The sequence below is a fragment of the Macrotis lagotis genome, chromosome 4 (genome assembly GCF_037893015.1).
Source record: "Macrotis lagotis isolate mMagLag1 chromosome 4, bilby.v1.9.chrom.fasta, whole genome shotgun sequence".
NCBI classification, from domain to species: Eukaryota; Metazoa; Chordata; class Mammalia; order Peramelemorphia; family Peramelidae; genus Macrotis; species Macrotis lagotis.
Window position 1 is genome coordinate 135,612,010 of NC_133661.1, and position 27,482 is coordinate 135,639,491.

At 33.4% G+C, this 27,482-nt stretch overlaps 1 pseudogene; it reads right to left on the reverse strand.

Moving 5' to 3' along the window:
• Window positions 1-23,369: 23,369 nt before the first annotated feature.
• Window positions 23,370-27,482, reverse strand: part of LOC141520042 (large ribosomal subunit protein uL10 pseudogene) — a 37,547-nt pseudogene continuing 33,434 nt past the window's right edge.

Consider the following 27,482-nt stretch of genomic DNA (forward strand, 5'->3'; position numbering starts at 1 on the left):
CATTTGCTTTTGGTTTTAGAAAAGTCTTTTTAAGTCTATACTTTATAAAATTTTTAGCATAAAAAAAGTATACTGTACTTTGTCAAAGGATTTTTCTGCACCTATTCAGAGCATATCTGATCATTTTATTTTTGATATTGTGGTTTTTGACTTGAATTATTAAGTTGTTTTCCTAATGTTGAACTCTCCTTGCCTCACTGGTATAAATCACACTTGGTCTTAAGGAATGATTTTATTGGATAATTCTTTGTAGACTAATTGATAGGATTTTGTTTAACATTTTTAAGTCAATGTTTATCAATGTTATTGTTTCATTTATATTTTTTCCATGTTTAATTTTTAGATTTAGGACTTACATGTTTAGATATTTAGGTCTTATGTGTGTTTCCTTAAAGCATTTTAGTGGGTGATTTCTCAATTTTTGAGTATAATTTATGAAGTATGGATACTAAATATTTTTTAAAAGCTTGATTGAGGGGTTGCTAGGTGGCACAGTGGATAGAACACTGGCCCTGGAGTCAGGAGTACCTGAGTTCAAATTTGACCTCAGACACTTAATAATTACCTAGCTGTGTGGCCTTGGGCAAGCCACTTAATCCCATTTGCCTTGCAAAAACCTTAAAAAAAAGCTTGATTGAACTCTCCCATGAGTTCATCAGAATGAAGAGTTTTGTTCACTAACATCTCCCAATCCCTTCACCCCCATCACCTTTGGGTATTTATTTATAGCTAGTAATATTTATTTTACTATGATTGGATTTTAAAAGATTTTTATCTGTTTTCTGAGTTTGGTTATATCATATTTTTGAAGGCCTTCTATTTCTTTTGTGTTCTCACTTTTGCTAGTATATAATTGTGTAAAATACATTCTGTTTCTTCTTTTCATTTCTTCTAGTTTTGCTGTGATTTGATCTTGATAATTTGCTGTTTTTATTTGACTTTTTTGTTATTTTCTATTTAATCAGATTAATAAAGGGTTTTTCACTTTTATTAATATTTTCAAAGAAACTATTTTTAGTTTTATTTAAGATTTTTATGTTTTTTATTTCCAATTTTCTGTTTCTACTTTAATTTTTATTATGCTTATTTGTTGATTTTCTAATTTTTTAATATCCATTCTTTTCTATTTTGAATATATAAATCTAAGAATGTGATTTATTTTCTGAAGACTACTTAAATTACTTAGCAAAAATTTTGGATATTGTTCTATAACTGTCATTTTCTTTTACATAGTTATTCATGTGCTATTTGTAACTATCTTTTGTTTTCGGGCCCTGAGTCAATTGCTATTTTTATTATAGTGGAGTCTATAAAGAATATACTAATAATTTATGCCTTTTAAAATTTGGTTTAAATTTATCTGTGCTTTAGTAAATAGTCATTCTTTGGTAAAAGTTTCATGAAGTCCTGAGAAATATGAATTTTTTTCTTTTATTGTTGGCCCATTTGGAAGATACAAAGTATTTTAACTTGTTTCTCCAGTCATTTTTAATTGCAAATTTTCTTTTATTTATCTTTTATCTAGTCTTATTTAAAAGGAAAAGAGGGACATTGAAGTCTTCTATTACTGTTGTGTTTTTGTCCGTGTCTTGTAGCTTAGATTATGTTTTTCTTTGTTAATTTAGATGTTTAAACTTTTAGAATACCTGTTTGTTATTTCTATTGATTAGTTTTTGCATTGCAAATAGCAGGTTTGAAATTCCTGCTTTTCTGAATTTTCTTGATGCAAAGTACATTTTTATCAGTTTTATTTTTGTTATGTTTTTGTTTTTAAAATGTCTTACTTGTAACCAAGACTTTTGTTTTTATCCAATTTGCTAGTCTTTTTAATTTTATTGGATTGTTTAACCATTTACATATAAAGCCATGGGAATCAGATTTATATTTTCTTCCATCTGTCTCTAATTTTGGGATTTTATTTCAAGTTTTGATATTTTTTTTTGTCTTCTGCTATAAGCCCAGTACTATGTTCCCTCACTTACTATACCTTAATTTTTTTAAGGGGCTCATGTTCCCACTTCTCTACCCCCTTAATCCCTTTCTCTTGTTTGTTATCCTTTGGGGTTTTGCTTTTTTCTTTCCTTTTTCACTCCTGCTTTTATCTGGTCACAATAATATTACATATTATAAAGCCAGATATCAATTATCTGGTTATTTAATCCTACCCCTTCCCTTTTTTCCTCCTTCCTCTCCTCCCTTCAGCTAGTTGTATTCATTGAGTTTTTTAATTTAATTTTTATACCCCTTTCCAAAAAATAGATTTCTGTCACTCTCTTCCTCATCCATTCTTTTTTTCCATCTGTTCTAGACCCTCATTCATGATACCAATAATCATCTGGTTTCTCTCTTTTCTCTGTATCCCTTAGGTAATAAAACTTCCAAGGTATTCATTTTAGGTTCTGCTCTCTAAGTGATTTCTATCATTACTTTGTGGAATTTGTTCAGTAGAATTTCCTTTTCCTCACACTCAGAACAATGTCAACTATTGCATGTCAGCTATTGACTACTGATCTAGGCCATCCCCTGGTTACCTTTTTGCTTCCATTTGCCTTAAAAATCTTTCTGATTCCATGTTCTCTCCCTTTTCAGTTGATCCCATAGTGCTGATTATCCCCTTCTTGAGGCAGATCAGATAGACTTTTCAAATATTAAATTTCCGGCCACATGAAACACAAGGTCCCCATCTCCTTTCATGGGCCATTTTTCTTTACTCTTAAGAGCATTTTTGATGGAAGCCTCTTTCACCACCAAAACAAGGACATTTTCTTATCCTTTCTTATTCTCTTTCTGAGAGTACAGGATCACATTTCCCTTCTTGTTAGCTTTTGATTTGACCCAGCAAATCACACATTCTTTTCTATCTCTCTTCCCTACATGTACCCAAGTACTTGTAATATCAACAACAAACAATAATAAAAACCACTGATTTACCTGAAGGCAGGGTTTTGCCAGGTTATGTCCTTAATGCTTCAGGCCTGTTTCTTTACTATTATTTCCCTAGAAGCCTACTTCTTAACTGTTATTTCCATCGCATTTCTGCCTTCACCTTTTCCTTACACGTATTTAGAAAGAAGTCTCTTACTATTTTCCCTGTGGTCACTCTATTGCTGTTGTTCTCTCCATGGCTGCTGCATTTATTCACTCCTACATTTCTCTTACTGGAATATTCAAGAACCAAATAGTCTCTTCAATTCTCCTTTTCTTTTTCAAATGTTTTGAATGACTCTTTATGATTGAAAGCATCTTTTTTCATCTATGGTTAGGCTCAGATTTCTAGGGTTGATCATGGGGTTGCATCCTGAGTTCTATTTCTACAAGGCAAACATTATTCCATTTACTTCCATATTTTCTGGTGGGTGCAGAATAATCTTGTATTATTCAAATTTCTTTACCTTTGTCTTTGGAAGAATTTTTTCCCTACTGACTTGAAGAATTCTCCTTTTATTGAATTGAATTGTTAGAGTGAACCATTATTTGTCTTAGAGTTTGCAGCTTTAGTTTTTGCTGTTGTTTTTCCTGGAAGAAATCTATTAATTTTTTCACCTGATATTTCATTTTTTATGTTCAGAAGTTCTTTTCTATTATGTTCTGTATTATAGTGTTGAAGTTTTTGTCTTGTCTTCTTGTGGGAGACCTGTAATACTTAGCCTGTCTCTATGAAACTTGTCTGATAGCAGCATATTGTTCTCCATACAAAATAAAATAAATAAAACTTTATTAATTCTTCAGGGTCATTCATATTTATTTTATCCTACTGTTTTATTGATTTTTTTCATAACTATGCTGCTACAAAATTATAAACATTTTCTCATATTTATTTTGGCATTTATTTTAAACAGGTAGTAAAAATAGAGTGAATATTAACTATTCTTTATGTAAAAATTTCAATGATCATTTATTAAATGGCTGTTATATGACAGACATTGGATATGCAAAGTCAAATGCAAATTCCAAGGTTCTGAAATCTTATGAAGCAGAAGGGAAGTAATAAGTATTTATAGTACCTATTATGTGCCGTCAGAACTGTACTTTGTGCTTTATAAGTTCAATAATGAGAGAGAAAATATGCATGTGTAAGTATGTATATATATATATATATGCCTACACACAAGACATACACAACAAATATTAGATTAAATGAAATAGTTAGGAGGGGAGAACCCTAGTAACTGGTAAGTTCATGACAGATTTAGGAAGTCACAAATTTATCATCTTAAGCTTCAAATTATTCTTTTTAACTTTCCTACTTTGGTTGGTGGTCCCTTAGAATTATCTTTCTCTCTTTTTGCTCACCCTTCCTCAAACGCATGATATCTAACATGATAATGAGAAGGAGAGAAGGAGGAAGGCACAAACCTCAAAGATGATTGCAATTACTGACTTCTTTTTTGTTTTTGCAAGGCAATGCCCAAAGTCACACAGCTAGGTAACTGTTAAGTATCTGAGGTCAAATTTGAACTCAAGTCCTCATGACTCTAGGACCTGTGCTCTATCCACTGCACCACCTAGCTACCCAATTACTGGTTTTTGAATGGATACTTTGTGAGTATTTACTGACCTCATTTAATGGAATTTTTGTGAAGAAAGTACTGATAAATTTTGCTTTTAATACTCTGGGGAAGTCATTTAACTTTGCAGTACTCTAGACAATTTTCTAAAATAGGAGTTCTTAATATGGGTGTGATGAAAATTTTTGAGCCCTTCAAAATTAGTTTTAAATAGTTAAACTCAAATACATGGTAATTTGAAGAAAAACAATTATGTTGAAGTACAGTTATAAATTTAAAAAAAATGACAAATTCAAGAATCCCAGGTGACAAACTCCTGTATTTGAGAATATAAATTACAGAGAAGAAACTGGTCTGGATTGGCACTTGGAGTTTCCTTATCTAGAAATTTCCAATACCAATAAAATAACATGTCTAGTTCCTGTAACTATTTAAAAGTTTTATACAAATACAAACACATGTATGTTAATCTATATGTACAACTTATATATATGTGTGTGCATATATATATATGTATATGAAAAGAATATTCTTTTTTGGAATCAGAATACCTAAATGCAAAAACTAACCTCTCTATATGTTCAATTGATCCCATTCCATTCTGTCTCCTCCAACAAATTGTCCCTTTATCATCTCTACTCTCACTTATTTTTGATCACTTCCACTCTACTGATTCACTTTTTACTGCTTATGAATACACTCATGTTTCTACTATTCTGAAAAAAAAACCTTTAAAACTTCACTTGATCCTTTCAAACCCACCAGCTATCATTTTATTTCTCTTCTGCTTTGTGTAGCTAAACTCCTTGAAAAGACAGTTTGCAATGGGTACCTCCACTTTCTCTCCTCTCACTCTCTTCTTTACCTCTTACTATCTGACTTCCAACTTTTTCATTCCTCCAAACTCTTTCAAAGTTTTCAACAATCTCTTAATTGCCAAATTCAATGGCCTTTCTCAATTCTCATTCGCTCTGACCTCTCTGTAGTCTTTGACACTATAGGTCAGATTCTCCTCTTCTCATTAGGTTTTCATTACACCACTCTTCCCTGGTTTTCCTCCTCCCTATCTGATTATTCCTCCTCTGTCTCCTTTGTACTTTTCTTTTCTCCCTCTATATTATACAACCTGTTTAACTCATCAGCTTCCATGAATTTAAGTTCCATTGTTGTGCTGATGATTCTTAAATCTACCTTTCCCAACTCAATCTCTTTCTTGACTTCCAATCTTGCATCTCCAACTGTCTTTCAGACATACTGAACTAGATGTCCAGTATATATCTTAAATTTATTATGTCCAAAGTAGAACTCATATTTCCCCCAAAATCTTCATCCCCCAACCTTTACTTCTATCTTCCTTCTACCAGGGGAGGGGAACCTCTTCTAGCAAGCCTTATTGTATGGTGTTGCCAATGCAACTGCAGGTGGGACCCTAAATTCAATAAATCTTCATGCTATTTTAGGGAATGAATTAATTAAATATTTGAGTGAATATAGCCCTTGAATGATATTATAAATATCCAAATGACCCTTGACAGAAAAATTGTTTCCTCAGGTTAACCACCAAGGAGTCATCCTCAGCTCCTCACTATCTCTCACCTATTTCTATCCAAGCTGTTGCCAATGCCTGAAGTTTTCACCTTTGCAACATCTTTCTAACACTTCTGATATTGCCATCCTTTGTGCAGACCCTCAAGATCTCATGTCTCAAATACTGCATTAGTCTAATGTTGGGTCTGCCTGCCTCAACCCCCCCCCCCCCCATCTCCCTAACTCTAATTCTCCTTTTACTTGGCCACTAAAGTGATTTTTCCTAAAGCACAGAGGTAGAATCATATCACCCCCCCTCTTTCCCCTCCCCCAACTCAATAAACTTCAGTGTCTTTTTAAAACTTCCATGAAAAAATACAAATGCTCTTGTCTAGCAATTACGGGCATTTGTAAACTAGCTCCCTCCTATCTTTCTAATCTTTTTACACCTTACTCACCAGAATGTACTCTTCAATCTAGTGACAATGACCTCCTGGCCTTTCCACCAACAAGACAGTCTCTCAGCTCCAGACATCTTTTCTGGTTCTCCCCCATGTCTGTCTGGTCTCTTCTCCCCTCTCTACTCTGACCACTGACTTTTCTGTCCTCTTTTAAGTCCCAATTAAAATCTGTCTTCTACAGGAAACCTTTCTTACTTACCTCTTCTTATTTACAGTGCCTTCCCTCTGTTAATCATTTCCCTAATGACTCTGTATATTACTTACTTTACATACATATCTATATGGATGTAAATATGCATAACATATATATGCACACTCACATATATTCACACACTTACACATACACACACATGTTTGCATGTTGCCTCCTCCATTACAAGCTCCTTGAGGGCAGGGACTGCCTTTTGCCTCTTTCTGGTACATGGTGCTTAATAAGTGTTTATCATATGCTCTTTTATTATAGTTCTCATCTCATTTGCAACACTTGGTAGCAGCAGTATGACACATAGGTTATTAACCTTTCTCTGACTTACCTTATTAGGAAATGTCGTTAAAAATACTATCAATTTGTTACAGGGTTGTTGTTGTAAGGAAAGTGGGACAGCCAGGTGGCACAGTGTTTAGAGCACAACCTCTGAAGTCAGGAGGACCTGTGTTAAAATCTGGCCTCAGACATTTAATAATTACCTAGTTGTGTGTTACTTAACCCCATTGCTTGCAAAAAAAAAAAGATAAAATGAGGTTGTAGAAACAGGAAAGCTTAAAATCATTACTTGTAAGTCCTAATGCAGTATATACAATATTATTCTCTTATGATGCTGATATCAAAATGAGGTCATTCCTAACCTGAAAGGTCTTCAGATGCAAAGAATTTGAGTCTTATGATTTCAGAGTGGGGAATGATCTCAGAGCCTTGTCCAAATCATGACTGAAGAAGAATCTGTTCATGACTCTACACTCAATCAAATGTTCATTTAGCTTCAGAGAGTGTTAGATATAAATCCCATATATTCAACTTTGGAACTTTCCTTTTATCTATATCCAATTTCTTTTAATATATTTAAAATGAATACTTAGCACCTATTAGAAAGCATATCAAACATTAAATATTAAAATCATTAATTTGTAATGATTTGGCTCATATAATGGGAATGAGAGCTCAGTCCAAAGTCCTCAGGGTCAGCAATGTAAAACTGGGTGATATCCTCAATTTCTAAAACATATTTCTCCAGCATGAGTCTGTGAAACTACTAAATATAAAACCATATATTAATTCTCTGTATTTTAGGTTACTGCATCATTTCAGTAATCATTCAAGTAGTGGATAATTTAAAGCACTAAAGAATTCCATTTTTCTCACATAGATAAACCAAAGAAAAATCAAGTGCTAAAGATTAAAACAATGGGAAGAACATGACAGTGATATCATACAGAGGAAATAACATGTTAATGACATTCAATATTCTCCTTGTGTCAAGTCATCAGCATTTTTATTGCCACTATTTCTCAGCATACACTATTAGAATTTATTGAGTCAATCTGTCTCCATCACCTGTGATATAATATATTTTATTCAATAAGATATGGAATAATATTTATCTTTCAACTCCAATGACTGGTTTTAAAGACAATAAGTGCTTATCAACCAAGCATTACAAGAATGGTAGGAGCTGCACATTTTAATATCTGACCTAAGGGTAGCAATTTTAAAATTTCATATTAGACATTAAGAAGAGTCCAGATTTTTATCCAAGTGATTGTCAGGATTCAAAGGTTATAGGAAAGGACACAAACAACTCTCTCTTTTTGTTTTTCATTTTTCTGTGTATGTTAGGTATAGAATTAGAGAGTATCAATGAAATGACCTCTTAAATTAGCTTCCAGTAGTCTATGAGCCTATACAAGAGCAGTAGATGAAAGTCCAGTTATTACTGTTCACTTTTACATTATCTGGAATAGGGCAGCAAGGTGATACAGGGGATAGCATGATTAAACTAGAATCAGGAAGACCTAAATTCAAACTTGATTTCAGTGTTTACTAGTTATGTGATCTTGGGCAAGTCATGCTTCAAAATCTCTTAGTACTTTGCCATTATTGCTGCCTTTGGCATTCCACAGCTCTAATAAGAAGGGCAAATATTGCATTTTGTTTGAATGTAGGTATGTAGCAAGTATTGTGGCTCTTGTTAACTCTGAAGGGGTTATCAGCCCAGTTCTCAGCTTTGGACAGTCATGCTCCCTAAAGTGACTTTGAAACTAAATGAAAGAGTTAATCCCCTCCCCCCCCTTTTATGCTTGATAAATCATGTCTTTTCCATGTCCTCCTGTCCAGTTCTTCCTTTGGATACTTGCAGACAAAGTGCTGTCACAACATTGCTGTGATTGAGTTGGTATTTGGTGGTTTCACCCCTAAAGACAAAGGGGTCCAGAACTCCTGCTGGTAAAAAGCACTAATTCATTTGCAGTTAGCTTTGCTCACCAGGAAATCCTCCTCTCCCAGACTCCAAGAGCATGGCACGGCACATGAGCTACTTCCTGGCAGGCAGTTTATTGCTTGATGGTGTGAACTATTGCCGACCTGCATGAGTAGGCTGGGCAGCAGGTAAAATACAGAGAACAGCATCTGCTTCCCAACAAACACATGTCACTTCAACATGCATCATGTTAAATCCAAGTACACCCAATTGCATTCATAAACCAAGGGTTCTTAACCTCTTTTATGTCATGGCCCCCTTGGGTAGTCTAGTGAAACCTTCAGACTCCTCAGAATAATATTTTTAATGCATAAAATTGAAAAAAGATTGCAAAGAAGCCAATTATATTGAAATACAGCTCAATCAAAATATTTGAAAAAAAACAAAAGAGTTCACAGTTCTAAGATAAGGAATCATTGATGGTTAGATAGTTGGTTTCCTCCTCCCCCAGACTTCAGTTTTGGGTAATTTCTATTGTACCAATTAATACTAATTCATACAAACTACAAATTTTTATTTGTTTTTTCTTCTTTTACTCTTGACTATTTAAAAAATTGTTTTCCATCTTTTGTAATGCTTTCCTTCCTTACAGAACTGTACCAATTTATATTTGCTTCCTGAGAGGCAGTTCATTTATTTACTTAATATTACACAGGAAGGTGGAGAAATAGAGAAGGAAATGACAGTTGAAGATCAAGCATTAGTCCCATCTGAGATTGCTGTGTATATGTTTGTATATTCTAATTGCATCTTCTTAAAGTCTCCTTTTTTAAAAAAGAGCATGCCCCTTCTTTACCTTGGCACCATGAAGGCAGAAACAATAGGATTATAAGGAATGGTGTTTGGTTTTGGGTTTGTCTTTTAACTTTTCTGAAGTCAAAAGAAGGTGTTATATTCCTGGCTTAGAGAGAGTGGCTGGCTCATGGAAGTTCAGGCTCAAATTCCTGACTCTGCTTTCCATAAATTTGAGGTTGCTTTGAGTGGGTATACATGCGTACGCACGTGGGCATGTTTGTGTGTGTGTGTGTGTGTGTGTGTGTGTGTGTGTGTCTCTGTGTGTGTGTGTATGTATGTGTGTGTGTATGAGAACGTGTGAGTGAGTAGGAGTGGGATTATGTGTGTAAGTGGATGGTGAGTGTGTGTGTGTGTGTGTGTGTGTGTGTGTGTGTACGTGCACTCTGAGTGGGCATATGAGCATGCGTGCGCTGGTGCATAGGGATTGGGGAAGGAATTAGATGTGTAATGTTTGGATCAGATTTCTCCTGCAAGTGGCCACTTGTATTGTCCACTAAGAGAGCAGCATGTACCTGGCTTGAAGGAAGAATCATAGAGTGGGGTCAGGGGATAATTATACTCCCCAACCCTCTTGAACTCAAGAGGGAATAAAGCTCTTATTCTTATGTGTGTGAAGAGGGAGAATCAGACTCAGTATATAGGTTACAATCAACTTTCAATTACCTGCCTGACCAGAAGGCTAAACAGTGGCTAATTACTAGTGTGGATAGCTATACATGTATCATTGCCTTCAGTATACTTTTAAAACTGGTATTTAAACATGGGTATGACTGATCTATATATCCCTTTAATCAAAACTATTGGACTGCACATGGAGCTAAAAGCTAAAGTCCCCATCTCGACCCTCATTAATTCAGGCATTCTATTAATGAATCAATAAAAATTTATTGAGAACCTCCTGTCTTCCAGGGACTAGGTGAGGTGCTTGAGAGAAAAAGCAAACATTCTAAAGCACCATCTCAGCATCCCTGTGCTCAAGGAGTTTATAATCTAATTGTGGGACCGGTCAAGGATAAAGAAAAACACAATACATGGAAATATCACTAACAATAGTTATACAATAAGGAGCAAATGAATGCAATAATTACTATTACATATATTAAAATGAGGGAGAACTTTTAGTTTGAGCCTTATGAAAATCAACAGGAATTAACCTGGGTAAAATGAGAGAATATTTGTAAAGCTAAGTGTCTGACACATAACAAGAACTTAATAAATGTATATTCCTCTTTTCTTATTAAAGAAAGGATAAGATTCAGTTGAATAAGGAAAATGAATCAGGTATATGCTGATTTGGTTTGGCAATTAGGTAATATAATGGATCTAATACTGGACATGGATTCAGGAAAACCTAAATTCAATCTTGCCTCTAAAAATGAGTAACTGTGTGACCCTGAGCAAGTTTCATAACTTCTCTCAACTTCAGTTTCATTGTCTGTAAAATGAAGATAATAGAAGTACGTGTCTCACAAACTGGCTTGAAATAATTGATGTTAGGTGATATCAAATGAAATAATAAAGGTAGAGGTAAACTTTAAAGTGTTATGTAAATGTTCACTATTTTCATTGGAAGGGTGGGAGATTTGTGTAGGGGAGTAATAGAAGTGTAACGATAACATTGTAATAACATTGTAACAATAGGGTTTGGATCTATATTGTGGAAGACCTTGGAATGCCTGACCAAGGAATTTGAACTTTATATTCATTCTTACTATTCATTTTACTTTCTGGAGAAACTTTCAATAGGAAGACTTTTGGTCTTCCTAAATGTGACACTGGAGTATGACCCTTAAAAGGGCATGATAATTCATTTCAATGCACCTCAGATATATTACTGTGAAAATTACTATGAAGTCATTGTCACAAACCTCAATACCCAAGTAAACATGAATAGTCAAATAATAATGAAAGAATAGCAAAATTGTGATATGTCCTTATAACATTTCTATCTGAATTCAATCAAAATATGAAAAAAATGATGATAATGATGATGTCCCATTTTTATAGTGCTTTAAATTTTTAAGAAAGATAGAAAGATTCATTAGGACCAAGAGACAGGGCTTGGTGAAGCAATTCCTCAGAAGCCAAACTGCAAGGAAGTAGAGTGACATTGTTAAAGGATCAACTAGGAACTGGAAACAAAAACTACAATCCAGAATCCTCTGTCAAGTGAACCATATAGGGCTAAAGTTTATGCAATTAGTCAAGAACACAGATTCAACTGGTAAAGGAATTATGCAGAGATTTTTTTTTTAGGTGGGGCTGATAATTTGATTTATTCAGATTTCCTTTAAAAATCAGCCTGCTACAATCCTTCTATGGTCTTTAAAGTTGTATATGCCCTAAAAACTAGATAACTCTGCCCAAATATATCTCTTAGAATTAGATCTCACAGTGCCTTAAATGCCTTCATTTAGATATTTATTCTATGGAGTATCTTAAAATCAAACATTATGAGAGTAGTTTAGAATTAGGTCAATAAACCAAGAGTGTTGTTTCCTAGATTAGAGGGGCAGTGTCAAGAATAGGATATAGATATCAGGTCACCAAAATTTTATTATGAATTCATCTGACTTCTCCTCTTTATGAAAAGGGAGACTAGAAATATGAGATCAATTGATGCCTATAAACTTGGCTGAAAAACTGATTTGAATGAAAAATACAGTAACTAAATAGATAGATAGGGGAATAGGGATAGGGAAGTGGTGGGGGGAGATGTGACTAAAGAATAGGAAGGATGGCTGAATATTGAAAAGAGAGAATATAATTAGAGGATTGGGGGACCTAGTGAAGACAAACTCTGTCTATTGCTTCGTGTTACTGGGAACAATCTTGCCTTACTTCTATTGCCAGATGAGAGTATTACTGTAATGTAATTTACTGATATGGAGGTTGACATTTTTTGGATAGACAGGCAGTAGCATAGTTAATAAACATATTTTATTTCTCAGACTCTGGTTAAAGAGTAGAAATATCAGTGGAATTTCTTTTAACATAGAGAAAGGGTAACACTTAATATGACACTAGACATATATATACACATTTAATACATTCCCTTAAACTTTTATTTTTTGATTAACAGATAAATCTTAATAGAACATAAATTATAAAGAATAGAATGCTTCAACTTGATACAATCAATAGCTCTTTTAAATAATATTAGTATTTTTTTTTATGTTTTTGCAAGGCAAATGGGGTTAAGTTAAATCTGAGACCAGATTTGAACCCAGGTACTCCTGACTCCAAGGCCAGTGCTTTATCCACTACACCACCTAGCTGCCCCAACAATATTAGTATTAAAAACTAACTTTTTTGTTGTATTTGTTAATTTAAAAATCTTAAAAAGGAAAAAGTCTGGGGCACAAAATGTCCAAATATAATGATTTCATTAGCAAGGCTAACTATTTGCCAATAAAATCAGGTCATCTGACCCTTTCAAGGTCATAAACAAAGGAGAATTACAGAGCTTATTTTTATAACTAAAAAAGAGCAATATAACAATCTTAGGAAACTTCTTATGAATGGAATTCAATTGACAAAGGCAGGTCTTCTTCTAGGTAGGCTAAGCACTGTATTTCCTTATATGTGTATTCTTGTATAAGACGCACCTTAATTTGGGGCCTGAAATTTGAAAAAATAATATGTATTACATAAAGTTATTGAACTCAAGTTTAATTCATCATAAAACTCATACAACTCCTTATCATCATTAGCTCATTGTCATCTGTGTTTGATGATGAATCACTATCTTAAGAAAGGCTCTGCCTGCTCTCCTATTGTATCCTCCTTTAAAATAATCATTAAAATCATTTTTCATCAGCAATTCTTCTGGCCTCCTGCTGAACCATCTTTGTGCACGTGGGAATTCCAATGACCCTTTGCTCTTCAATCTATGGATTCAGTTCCCTCTCTAACTCAGGCCCTTTGACTGACCTGCCTCTCATGGCCTTCTTCTGCTGTGGTGTTTTCAGGAGGGTTCTTCTTCCAGTAGGCAGTCTTGGATTGTTTTCTCAGTTGAAGGAGGACCAAGCTTATGTTCAGCAGCACAATTTCCATTCACTTTTTCAAACTGAACTTGAATTCAGCATTGTACAATAATTTTTTTCTGAGCCATTTCTTGGTAGAATGTGGCAAAAGTAACACAAATATATTGGTAACAAATGTGAAACAATAAATGCACAAACAAGAGTGAAAAGCTGGTAATGCAAATAAAAAAATCTATAACCACTGTATAAGATGATCTCAGTTTTTAGACCCTAAATTTTTCGAAAAAGGGTGTCTTATACATAAGGAAAAAATGTACATGCCAAATTGCACTGAATGCAACATTTGGAGGATGAATATATTGGGTATATAGGATTAGGACATATGTCTATCAACCTATTTGTCAAAGTGAGATTCCCTTAGAAATCTTTGCCCTGCAACTGTAGTAGTTGCCATTAAAATATTTACTTTTAAAGGATCTGTAATTTGACTAAAACAACTTGTCCTAGAAAAGAGTAACAACTTTTAGTTCTCACAAATAGGGGAAACTCACTAAGACTGGAAAGAATTTACCTTTAAAATATCTAATTTAAATCCTATACTTTCTTTATTAACATAAAGATATATATATATATATATATATATGTCTACTCTAAATTATCAATAGATGATAATTACTATTATCAATTTATTAATTTCTTCATATTGGGGGAACAAAAAGAAGTTAAAGTGAAACAGTAACAATGAATGCAGTTCCTAGGGTCAAAGACTTAGAATGGAAGGATAATATATTAGAATAATGTAGTTCAATTCTTTGATTTTAAAAATGAGACTTAGGCCTAGTGAACTTATATAACTTGCTCGAGGTCATTTTTCTTAGTAAGTGGCAGAGCTAGAATTCAAATGACAATGACTCATTAGGTCTTTTTTTCTTGTAAGACAAAATATTGTCTTATTTCTCTCTTATCAGAAGGGCAATCATACTCCAAAGGCTTGTTAATTTCATTAATAAAGATATTCCCCAGAATAATAGAGATAATTTACATCAATAGGATAACATATTTTATATATTAGAGGTTGCAGAGTGAAATGTTAGCTCAGTAAAGAAAAAGGAGAATAATGAAGAATGTTAAATTTGCAATTAATTGTATCTTTTTGAAAATTATATTCCACAAGTGTAAAATATTTTTCAGAAAACAAAAAAAAAATAAAATGGGTTATAACAGATGATTGAAGAGTAATGCTGAATCTTGGATGGTATGATATTCTCTTTTCTCCTTATAATATCAGAGTACTTTATAGATATTCATTCATGAGCATTCCAAGTATTTCAATCAGGTAATCAATCTATTTTTTAGTAGAACATTAGCCAAAGAAATTAGTTATATCAAGGACATAATACAATTGAGAGAACTTAATAAAATGTTTTTCTAACTTTCATATCATTATTTTGGGAAGAGTGGGAGTGGGAGGTACTGTATTTTGATTAACACATACAAGAAAATATTACTAGATTTTATTTTTAATTGATGTTAATGATGACCTACAATATTTCTCACTAAGGATTTTTCAAATGGATTTGTTTTCAAATAAATGACAAGACAAATTTGAGATCTGTTTGTATATATACAGATATATATATATACAGTTATATATATATATCATGTAAACATAAACACTACACATATATTACAAGAAATCATGGATTCATTCTCAGATGACTGACAAATTTGAGATGATTGTGTCTGTATAGAAACATACAGAAATAGATATGTAAAATATGCATATATGCATATGTGTATAATATCATTACAAATGCACATACAGAGAGAGACGAAAGAAAGAAAGAAAGAAAGAAAGAAAGAAAGAAAGAAAAAAAGAAAGAAAGAAAGTGTTATCTGACTAGTTTTTTCAATGGTATAGGTGAGGAAAGTCCCTCTCTTAATGTAAATCCTCATTTCTGTAAATTAAAGCCTTAAATTGTTGCTCAAGAACCCTGAGACATTAAGAATTTGCCCAGGGGCTCACAAAATCTGTTAGAGCTGCCAGATGAGGGACTTGAACCCATATCTTCTGAATTTCAAGGTCTAATCTCAATCCATTATTACATGCTGTCTCTGTTGGAATGATATAAGCACGATACAGACAAATGTCAAATAGTTATATCAAGGAGGAATAAGCCAAACAACACACTATTAAAATCACCTAAATATGAATAGGATATTCATTATGTATATAAACTTTGATTAAATCACCTTTGTGAGCAAGACACAGTCTAGAAACTGTAAAGTAAAGAAAATCTATTAACTACTCATCATAAACTCTTACAAAGGTAAAGCCAACTGAGATCCTCAGGATTAGATTCAGTTTTGGGGCTAGTATTTCAAGGCTGCCCCTCTTTGCTTCTTGTTATTTAAAAAAGGCTGTAATAAAACTAGTAGGTTTTTGAGAATCAGTTACTGCTTTAAAAGTCAAGTAATTCCTTCACCTATCAATGTGTTAACAGAATGAAAATGAAAAACTTGTAGGTAAATATGTGACCACTAGTAGTGCAAGGGCAGGTGGTGAAACTTTCCCTAAAAACATCAGGCATCAGAAACTTCAGAAATTTGATAGCCCTTTTTCCAAAGATGCAAATTTCTAAAGCCATCTTGGTAGCTTCCCTTCAATCAAAATCTTTCCATAATATAGATACCTTAAGGAAGGGGGGAAAAATGGAAAGAAAAAAACTGCTCCCACTCAAAAAAAATGCCCTCAAAATTTTGTAATAAGTTTCGCTCTGAATCTCAGGATTCTACATGATTTTATTTCAGATATTGATTGCAACTTATCAGCTCGTCTCTACTTCCTACCTCTACCCACCTAGTTAGTCATTAAAAGAGAAAATTTCATTAATAAATTACAACTGTAAAACATGAAATCAGAGCTTAGCTATTGAAGAATGGAAGTCAAACATCAACAAAAAAAGATTAACTTCTTTCACTGTCTAGAAATTTTTCATAGAAGACCTTGGCTGCCCTTTTGATATTAAACTTCCTAACAAGTATTACATTGGAGTTTAAAATTATAATTTGCTGTCATTGAGACAATTATAAACTGTTAAATAGGCCTCTTTTACTATGCTTCTGTGAAATACGAACTTGACCATGGTCCATGATGCTCTTCTCTGACAAGTTAAAAGGATGAAACTATAGTGAAATTTGCTGGGCTTATGGAATATAATGATGTTTGCGTGTGTGTGTGTGTGTGTGTGTGTGTGTGTGTGTGTGTGTGTGTGTGTGTTTTGTGTATACAGTTAGGTGATATAGAGGATAGAATAGGGCTGGTATTGGAATCAATAATATATGATTTTTAATCTTGTTTCAGTCATTTCTTAACTGTGTGACCCTAATTCAAGTCATATAACTTTTCAACCTCAGCTTCTAATCCATAAAATGAGGAAAATAATATTACCTACCTCACTGGGTTGTTGATAGGCTCACCTTTGTAAGGCAATTTTGCAAATTTTAAAACACTATTAGTTGTTAATTTGATTATTGTTGATATTATTATAATTATCATTTTCTCTTCCCTGAGTCTTATAAGCCCTTTTGAAGGATTATAGTCAAAACAATTAATTTATCTGCTTTTCTTTTAATGATACACATCAAATGAAGTTGTGACTTTCAAAATAATAAGCTTGAGCAAACTTATTCTTTATTCTTTACCCATTGTATTAATGCAACTATAGGTTTTATTATTTGTGAGGAAATTAAAACAAATGATCTTTCATAATCTCTGACTTTATTCTTTTATTTCATAAATGCTTCTGCTTGTGGAGCAATTATGCCTTGTTCTTAAATTATTTTTTTTCTTCTTGCATCTTCTTCCACAAGAATTGAATCCTCACAGTATCAAATCATTTACAATATTTGATCAATTGCCCCCATCACATTTTTTGAAATTGACATTTTGTTTATTTTATGACATTTTCTAAAAATATTACATTTCCGTGGTTGGTTCTGCCAGTCACATAATGGATTCTTGCTTTCAGTTATCTGACCAGTAGAGCCCATAATTAGTACTTAATTATAGTTTATTATGGCCACTTTGGTCAGAGAAAAAAGAGCTGCTTTGTTACAGTCAATGAAGTATTTAAAGTTATGTCCTGGGTAGGGATGGGTTTATTAAACACTTGGGTAAGCAATAATAAACTTACATTGATCTAGCAACTCGATAGCTCTCTTTTATGTGCTGTTCAAAAAAAATACAGATAGAATTTAAAATAGCTTGGCAACACATGCAATAGCCTAACATGAAACTATCATCAGACTATTCTGGGTTTTTCGTTTATAGATCTCTCTTTTTCTCCTCAATATTTTTCTCCTATTTACACAAAGACATGGCATATCAGTATCACACCCTAAAAGGTCAGAAGAAAGGCTGCACCATATTTCATATGAAGGCTTTTGAAACATTTGTAACTTCTATAAGAAAAGATGAAGTGGAGTTTGTCAGTTTTCTGAACTGTGGGGTGCATTCCCTTGGTGCAGGAGACCGGGGGGAAGAATTGGCACAAAATCCTCTCAGAATAGAATGGAAATGCAAAGACATGACTAAAATGATTGTATATTTTGAATATAAATACAGCATAAATAATCCACTATTTTCAATGAAAACCAAGTTCAAATAAAAGTCAACAAGCATGAGATTCACTTCATGAATTAGTTCTGACTAAAAGTGATTGCAGCATGCTGATTAATATGGTATGTGCAAACAAGATCAAATATGAGACATTGTGCATTAAATCTCATTATGGATATGATCTGTTGATGACATAAGCTCTTTTTTTTTTTTTTTTTAGGATTTTGTAAGGCAAGTGGGGTTAAGTGGCTTGCCCAAGGCCACACAGCTAGGTAATTATTGTGTCTGAGGCCAGATTTGAACTCAGGTACTCCTGACTCCAAGGCCCGTGCTCCATTCACTGCGCCACCTAGCCGGCCCTGATGACAAAGGCTCTTGACACAGATGTGTTACATTTCACATTTTGCTACATTTGAATATGACATGTGTAAAGTTGAACAATCTGTGGCAATTAATAGTATAATAATGTCATCTGTATTTTTTTCTAAGTAAAATTGTGAATAAATTTTTATAAGTAAAATAAAATAATATAGCTTCCCCAAATGAATAAAATCATTGAAAGTTGTAAAAATATAAATAACTCCAGAATAGTTAAAGATAATGGCTTGAAACATCCAAATTACAATGTAGATGTAATTATCTTAATTTTTATTTTTTCTACTTTTAAAAAAGTGAAATAATAGCTTTTTGTGATGGATAAAACTAGTTAAAAGAGAAATTCCACTGGAATAGCTGAAACTAATATATATCAAGATAACAGAGGAAATTTTAGTAGAAGAAATACAGAAACAAAAAATAAAGAATCCATATCTGAAATAATGATCCATTATATTTATAACAGTTTCAAAAGAACTCATTGATACAGGAAATTGTATTTTTTTATTATGAATGTTTTAGCTGTTAATAGTACGAAACCGTCAAATGAAAAAAAATCTACTTAGTAAATATGTAGAGTTTAGCAAAATCATGTTTTTATAGAGAAAATTTGATAAGAAATATTTATAGAAATTCAGTAAGAAAAGAACAAATTTCAAAACCAAGTCTGTCACATCAAAAGGATTGCTTGTATCATATGAGGGTTTTTTAAAAGAGAATTCCATGTTACAGGCTACAGCAAAAATGTTTTTGTTTTGTATTGCATGTAGATGCAAAAATAGTTATAGCTAAAGACACTTATTTGATTATATATTCAGAATAGGGTGTTGAAACTAATGTTTCAACAATTTCTTACTTTGAAAACCTACTTATGGCAGTAGTACAACAAGAAAAAATTCAAAATAAATCATGGATTTTTTAATTAAATATATTTGGGAGAATTGGATTGCCGTCTGTACTGTTAGATGATATACATCAAAACTCATTATCTACAAGGACTTATTTTAAATGCAGTTTCTTATACAATTTTGTCACATTCCGTATTTGACGGACAATCATTTATTTCAAGAAATTTGAATGAGGGTCTTTTTTGCAGGTTATTACATGAATGATCAACTTTATCAAAAACAGTTCATGAAAAGGAAGGCTTATTTGTGAGATGACTCAAAGGTAGAGCTGGGGACACTGTTGCAAAATATTTGGACTTTTTGTGTCAAAATATTTTGAAGGATATTTTAGCTAAAAGAAGAAACTGCCATTTTTTCTTACTAGAAATAATGAAAATCAACAAGAGCAGTTAATTATTTGCCTTATAATAATAAATTGAAACAGGAATTTGAATCTGAAAAGTTTAATATTCTGTGTACAGTTAAGAAATTTTCTAGTTTATAATTTAATCAATCAACAAACACGATCAGGCATTTTTGAGATCAATTATTATGAAAGGCCCTCTTCCCCTCAAAAAATTCTTATTGTCAAGGAGTTTGCTTTCTATTATGAGACAGCATTAAGTATATAATATGAACAGAAAAAATATACATATCTATATAACAAACTACATACATGTAAATGAAAAATAAATACAGAGGGCATAATCATGAAGTGCTTTATGGAAAAGATGATACTTGATCTGTATCTCATTAAAATATTATATTTTTTCTACTGAAATTATTATTTTCACTCTTACCCACCCATATATTATTCTCTATCCTATATTATTACATATACCCATTTTATGGTTGAAGAAACTGCACTTCATAAATTTTTTTTATTAATCAATCAAAGTCCTAGTTAGTTTTCCAAATATATAACATGCCCTAATCCAGGAGAGAGGCAGTTAGGTGGCATAGTGGATAAAGTTCCAGGTCTGGAGTTAGGAGGACCTGAGTTCAAATCCAACCTCAGATACTTGCTATCTCTGTAACCCGAGATCAATCACTTAATTCTATTTGCCAAATTTTCCTCATCTGTAAAGTGATTTGGAGAAGGAGTTGGCAAAGCATTCCAGTGTGTCTGCCAAGAAAACCCTAAATGAGGTCACAAAGAGTCAGACATGACTGAAACAAAAGAGCAACAACAAAACCTGGGAGAAAGTGTGGTATAAGAGAAAAAGCACTGGCTCTATAGTTTGAGAAACTAGGTTCAATTACCATTTCTGATACTCCCTGTATAACCTTGGAGAAGTCATTGAATTACTCTGGGTCATAGTTTCCCTAATGAATCAGATTATCTTTGAGGTCCCCTTCACCTCCACATCTATGATCTTATGGTCTCTTCCTATTCAATTATGACTGCAGGGAATTGTCCATCTTTAGCATTTGTCCACAGACACAGATAAACACACAATCAGAAGCATACTAAAGTGCATGCTATCATAATCTTAGCAATATATGCTTTCCTCCATCCTGTTTTTCCAGTTTAGATGTTATTTTGATCTCTTTCAAACTGTTAGTACAATAACAGACATTTTACCATTTGATGACTTGATAAAATAAGGGCATATTATAACTATATGAATATATCATAATCTTCTGAGGAGTGGAGAGAGAGAGAGGAGAGAGAGAGAGAGAGAGAGAGAGAGAGAGAGAGAGAGAGAGAGAGAGAGAGAGAGAGAGAGAGAGAGAGAGAGAGAGAGAGAGAGAGAGAGAGAGAGAGCGAGCACACTTTGAAGTTTGAGGAGAAAATTTGAATATAAAACAGGTGACAAAACAGGTGTAATGGACTGTGGAAATTTTTTTCAGAAGCTTTTCAACTCCATTTCTCAATCATCTATTATAATTAAAATCTAGATAAAAAAATCAAGTATGACATATCTCCCTAAAATCTAGGGAGGAGAGACTAGAATGAGAAACCTGTGGTCATGGAACTTCAATATTAATCACAAAACCATCTTTCCTTTCCCATGCTTATTGTATTTCACTTCTTTTCTCATCCTTTCTCCCACCCTTTTCCATGCTTCATTACTCTTTATTCTTTTCTTTAGGAAAAATAATGTAATTTATTCTGCATTTTCAAGATATGAGTAGAATCTCCCTTCTTTCAAGGTGAACTGAACTGTTAAGCTCTCTCTTTAAGGAAAGTCAGGGTCCAAGATCTAGTTTAAAATATATATGAATACACACACATATATTCATACATATGCATCTATATCTAGGTAGATATATACAGACAGACATACTACTTGCCACTATATAATTGCCAGCACATTTAATATGATTATACATTCTCATATAAATAAAAATATGTATAAATACATATACATACATATGGATATATTTATCTTTGTGAATATTAGATGGATCTATTTTTTAAATGATACTATTCTATAACAAACCCTTTCTTATTTAGTTAGAGAGATTGCAGGGTTGGAAATCTATAGTGACAATGTCTGATCAATTTGTTACATTCAAAATTTTATTCATCTCAATGAAGAATTGATCACATATCACACTGAAATAAATAGCTAAACAGTAAGTTTGTTCACAATAGCGGGTTGAATGTTAATTATACCTGACCTTTTCGATACACTTGGCTTAAGTAATTTATGTCTCATGTTGTATAAAGAATTGCTTTTAAGTAGAAGTCTGCATTCAATTTAGTTTTCCCTTCACTCTTCCCAGAAGAAGCCATGTCGTTATCTACTGTATGTATAACATAGCAAAGTATTATCACTCTATCTTAGAAAGAAGCAAGGGAAATGGAATTTGCACAGGGAAGTCTGGGCTGCATGCACAGGCGAATTTCTATTGTCCATTATCAGTTATATCTAATATGAACTATTCTACACAGTTCACTCTAATCTCCATGCTCATTAAGGCTCTTAAGAATAAAATTCGTTGATTTCTGGGCCTTTTGGATTCAAGGTCAAAGTGATTATTTCCTTTAAGAAAAAAAATGAACACGGACTCATCACATTTCCAAAGTGAATTTCTTTGTTTCCCTCATTAGAAGCCAGTCCAAAAGCTTATCTGGAAGCTCTTATACATGATATCAACCCTTTGCTCTCGGACCAATTATAGAAAAAAATGATTTTTACATGTCTCTTTCTTTGAATATTGAATATTCATATATACCATCATGTTCCCCCATGAAATCATATAAAGATAATATAATCTCACACTTTACCATGGTAATGATGTGACCTCTGTTTCAAATAGCAAAAGGAATATGAACATATTTGAAGGTTATACACCTTAAATATCTGATCAAAACATATAAATTTAAATGTCAAAAAAATCTATTCACACATCTTTGAGTGAGTATGCAATATGCAAGGGTGAAAGTCAAGCAGAAACGAATCCTTGAGGGTTGCATATTGACTTAGAAAACCACAAATTAACATTATCTATATTGCATTATATTTTTATTTATTAAATATTTCCCAATTTCATCTTTATCTATTTCAGGTCTCACTATGGAGTTTTGAAGGCTAGGAAGTGGCTGTAATTATTCATGTGTAGTGTAGTGTAGTGTAGTGTGCATAGTATTGGTTTAGAATTCTGCAATTCTAGTTTTACTTCCTGTCTTAATCATCTACTAGTTGTGTGAGAATGAACAAGTTTCTTATTCTCTCAGAATTTATTTCCTTAACTATAAAATTTTTTTTCAGAGATAATGAGCATTTTTATTTCTTTGTTCCACAAATAAACTGGCAAAATAGTTGTATCCCATGGGCTAATCAAACAGACCAAATCCCATATCTTCATTGGATTCTTCCAACTCTTCCTTGGCTTCTACTTTGGCTGGAGCAGCAGTAGCTGGTGCAGCAGCAGCTGGAGCTGAAGCTGCAGGGGCAGCCACTGCAAAGGCTGAAGGGTCAGCCAGAAAGGCCTTCACCTTTTCAGCAAGTGGGAAACTGTACTCAGTCTCCACAGCTACAGCCAAGAACCGCTTGTACCCACTGATGATAGAGTGGGGCACTGATGCAATAGTTGGGTAGCCAATCTGCAGACAGATGCTGGCAATGTTACGGACACCCTCTAAGAAGCGAAGGTGCAAGGTCTCCTCTGTGATGTCCAACACTTCAGGGTTATAGATGCTGCCATTGTCAAACACCTGCTGAATGATCAGCCCAAAGGAAAACGGGGAAATATTTAGCATGTTCAACAAGGTGGCCTCGCTGGCCCCCACTTTGTCTCCAGTCTTAATCAGCTGCACATCACTCAAAATTTCAATGGTGCCCCTGGAAATCTTGGTGGTGATACCCAGAGCTTGGAAGAAGGAAGTCTTCTCAGGACCCAGACCAGTGTTCTGGGCTGGCACCATGACACCACATGGGGCGATGGCACCAGCACGGGCAGCAGCTGGTACCTTATTGGCCAGAAGCATATCCCTAATCTCAGTCAGATCTTCCTTAGTGAACACAAAACACACATTCCCACGGATATGAGGCAGCAGTTTCTCCAGGGCAGGGTTATTCTCCAGATGTCCACGAATGGCTTTGTGCATCAGTGTTTTTTCCCATCAGCACTAGGGCCTTCCCATGGAGGGACATCCGGATCTGCTGCATCTGCTTGGAGCCCACGTTGTCTGCTCCCACAATGAAGCATTTTGGATAATCATCCAAAAGTTGGATGATCTTGAGGAAATAATTGGATTTCCAGGTAGCCCTGTCTTCCTTGGGCATCTCGAAGATGCTTCAGGGATTGCCACTTGGGGTTTAAAGATGATGTCACTCACACAAGAATGCCTGGAGAGAGCTCCTTAACTATAAAAATTAAAAAAAAACTTACATTATTTCACAGGATTTCTCTAAGGAAATTGTTTTCAAACTTTAATGCACTATATAAATATGAATTGTTATTATCAACATACACATGGAGAGGGAATGTACCGTAGTGGATGAAAGGTCAACTTTGTAGTTAGGAAGACTTGATTTCTAGTCTTATCTCTTGTATGTACTATCTTTATGTTCAATAGTCATGTTTCTAGAAAATTCTCCACAATGAAAATTGCAGAGAGTTTTTCATCTGCACAGAATGAAGAAGTTGACATGAGGAGTTGACTACAACATTGAAGTAGCAGGCCTATCTGCCTTAGATAACTGTTTGCATACTTGCTTACCCGTGTACACAAAAAATAGCATAATAGAATTTGGGATCATAAAAAAACTTCAAATTTATCTAGCCACAACCTTTGTTTATAGACATGGAACTGAAGCCTATAGAGATTTTTACTTATTCTCTCTCCAAATATATTTTTCTATGTCTACTGTTTCTGTTTCTGTCTGTCTCTATTTTTCTTTCCCCACACACAAAGACAGTCATGGTGTCCAAAAATCAGTGAATTTATGTTTTTGATTTTTGCAAGGCAATAGGGTTAAGTGACTTACCCAAGGTCACATAAACTAGGTAACTATTAAGTGTCTGAGGGCAGATTTGAACTCTGATCCTCATGACTCCAGGGCTGGTCCTCTATCTACTGTACCACCTAGCTGCCCCATCAGTGAACTTTTAAGTTCTAAAAGCTTAAATGCTAGAGAAAAAGTAGACAGAGAGTTGTACAAACACTATGAGCATATAACCTATATATTTTCAGTAAATGTACAAAGCATGCCCTTCTACAATCTGTCTCATTAAAGACACTAAATCTTCAAATAGATAATGATTTCAAATGCCTTGTAGTGTTTCAGTTTTTCAGAAAATGTGAATTTGGAGGGAATGTATAGAAGTATAATGTCTTCAGTCTATACCTTTTAGAGAGCCAACAATATTATAATAACATAGGCCTGTTGCTTCAAATGGCCTCATATCTGACCATATCCTTTTCCCCACAGTCTACTCTTTGACAATGATCAAAAACTTTCTTTTGTTATAAGATTGCCTGTAAGGTTAAATATAATTAGTTACTACTTAACACTGATCAAGATTTTAACTCTTAGTACTTTTTAAGTACTTAAACTGTAAGTTTACTTAAAAATCTAGGGTTTTTTAAAAAAGATATAAGTCATAAGGTAACTTGATTCTTATTGTCATTTTGGCAAAGTAAATTCTGTAGGACTGAAAAGGGAAAGTCAAACCAAAGTAACAATGCCATAATTCTCCTAAGATTTCTTTTTTATTTTTTAAAAAAAAACTAAACTTTTAAGAAAACAAATATCCCACAGAAATCTATTAAGAATCAAAATCCTACAATGTATGAGCTTATTGGTAGTAAGAAAATCTGAAATATAATAACCCTAGTATTGTATGGGCATCTGCTGATTTCATAGACCATTTTTTCAGGAACTTCCATTAGACAGGGCACTTGAATCCTTTCCTTTAAAAGTTAGAATGAAACTCAAATATGCTCCTTCCATCCATTAATTAGCATGGTAAGGGAGTTTGTAGAAGTCCTTTGATCCTTTGCTCTGGACTGACTCTATTTAAGGCTATAAAGCACTGGTAATATGTGTTTTCTTCCTCAGTTTAATACAAAGCACTTCATAGAAAGGGTTAAGAAAAGGGTAAAAGGGTCACACTTGACTATAATTCTATAACAGTACTGAAATATGTATCCAGGGCATATAATAGACTGAAATTCTCAGTTACCAATTGCTATACATTTTCCAGTGAAATTGCAAAGTCACACATTTTCAGGAAACTTTGATAGGAGTCATAGGGCTCACGTTTGACCCTTTTTAATCTCTATTTCACTGTAAAAATCTGATATTCCTTGTAAGAACCAAATTTGAACATGGAATATATTCAAGCAGTTTCCAAATTTGTGACTACAACATCTCCAATACTATATGATTTTTCAATAAATGTTAAAAGGATTTATATAATTAATTATTTCACAATTCACATGTATTAAGAATATGACTGGCCACTATGGGGGAAAATACAAATTTATTAGACGATGTGAGAATACTCCTAAGGAATTGTGATTAATTCTTGGAGACAATGAAAATAATTATTTTAAAGCTTTATTACTTTACTAACTACACCACTATTGCACTGTTAGATGAAGCTTGTATTCATATGTCCCTCACTACCTCAAAGAATATTTTGCTTTATGTCCTTCTAAAGTTTTGTCTAATATTTATAGACTGAAAATTCTAAAATATCCTATCCTGTTGCCTCAGAATGGTATGTCATGTGGCTTTTTAGCTAGGCCAGTAAAGCGCAAACTAAGGTAGTTTCAACCACTGTTTCAGTGCTAAACTATGGATATTTTATTAAGACCAGACTAGGTAAGGAAAGGCTCATTATCCGCTAGCTGGCTATTGGTAGTTAGTTTTTTAATGGTGGAACCAAGAAAGATACAAAATAGCCCTCAGTCCTATGTGACACATTTCTCTATGACAATGGTAGGAAGGCAGAAATGGTGACAGAGTATATATAGAATCAGGAAAATGTTAGGTTATCAAAAAAAGTTGTCACTCCAATTTTAAGTCTTTTCTAATGACTAATGAGCTGATAAAATAGCTAGAAATAAAACCATATATGTGTAGCTAGTTAGCTAGTTTTTTTTATTCTATGTAAAACAAGAAAACTAATTAAAATTACAACAAATTTGAAGCATGACTGACAGGTCCTATATGGAAAGGTAAATATAGGAATGTACAAAGTTGGCTTCTTCATGAACTTAAAAGAAACAAAAAGTCTAAATCTAATGGGACATATGGTCATCTCTTTTTTTATAATAATAATGATAAGCATAAGAACAAACAAAATAACATCAACATTTACTGCAAAGAATGAAGAGATGATAGAATTCTTGGAAAACTCAGTATCTTAAAGTAGGTATAAAGA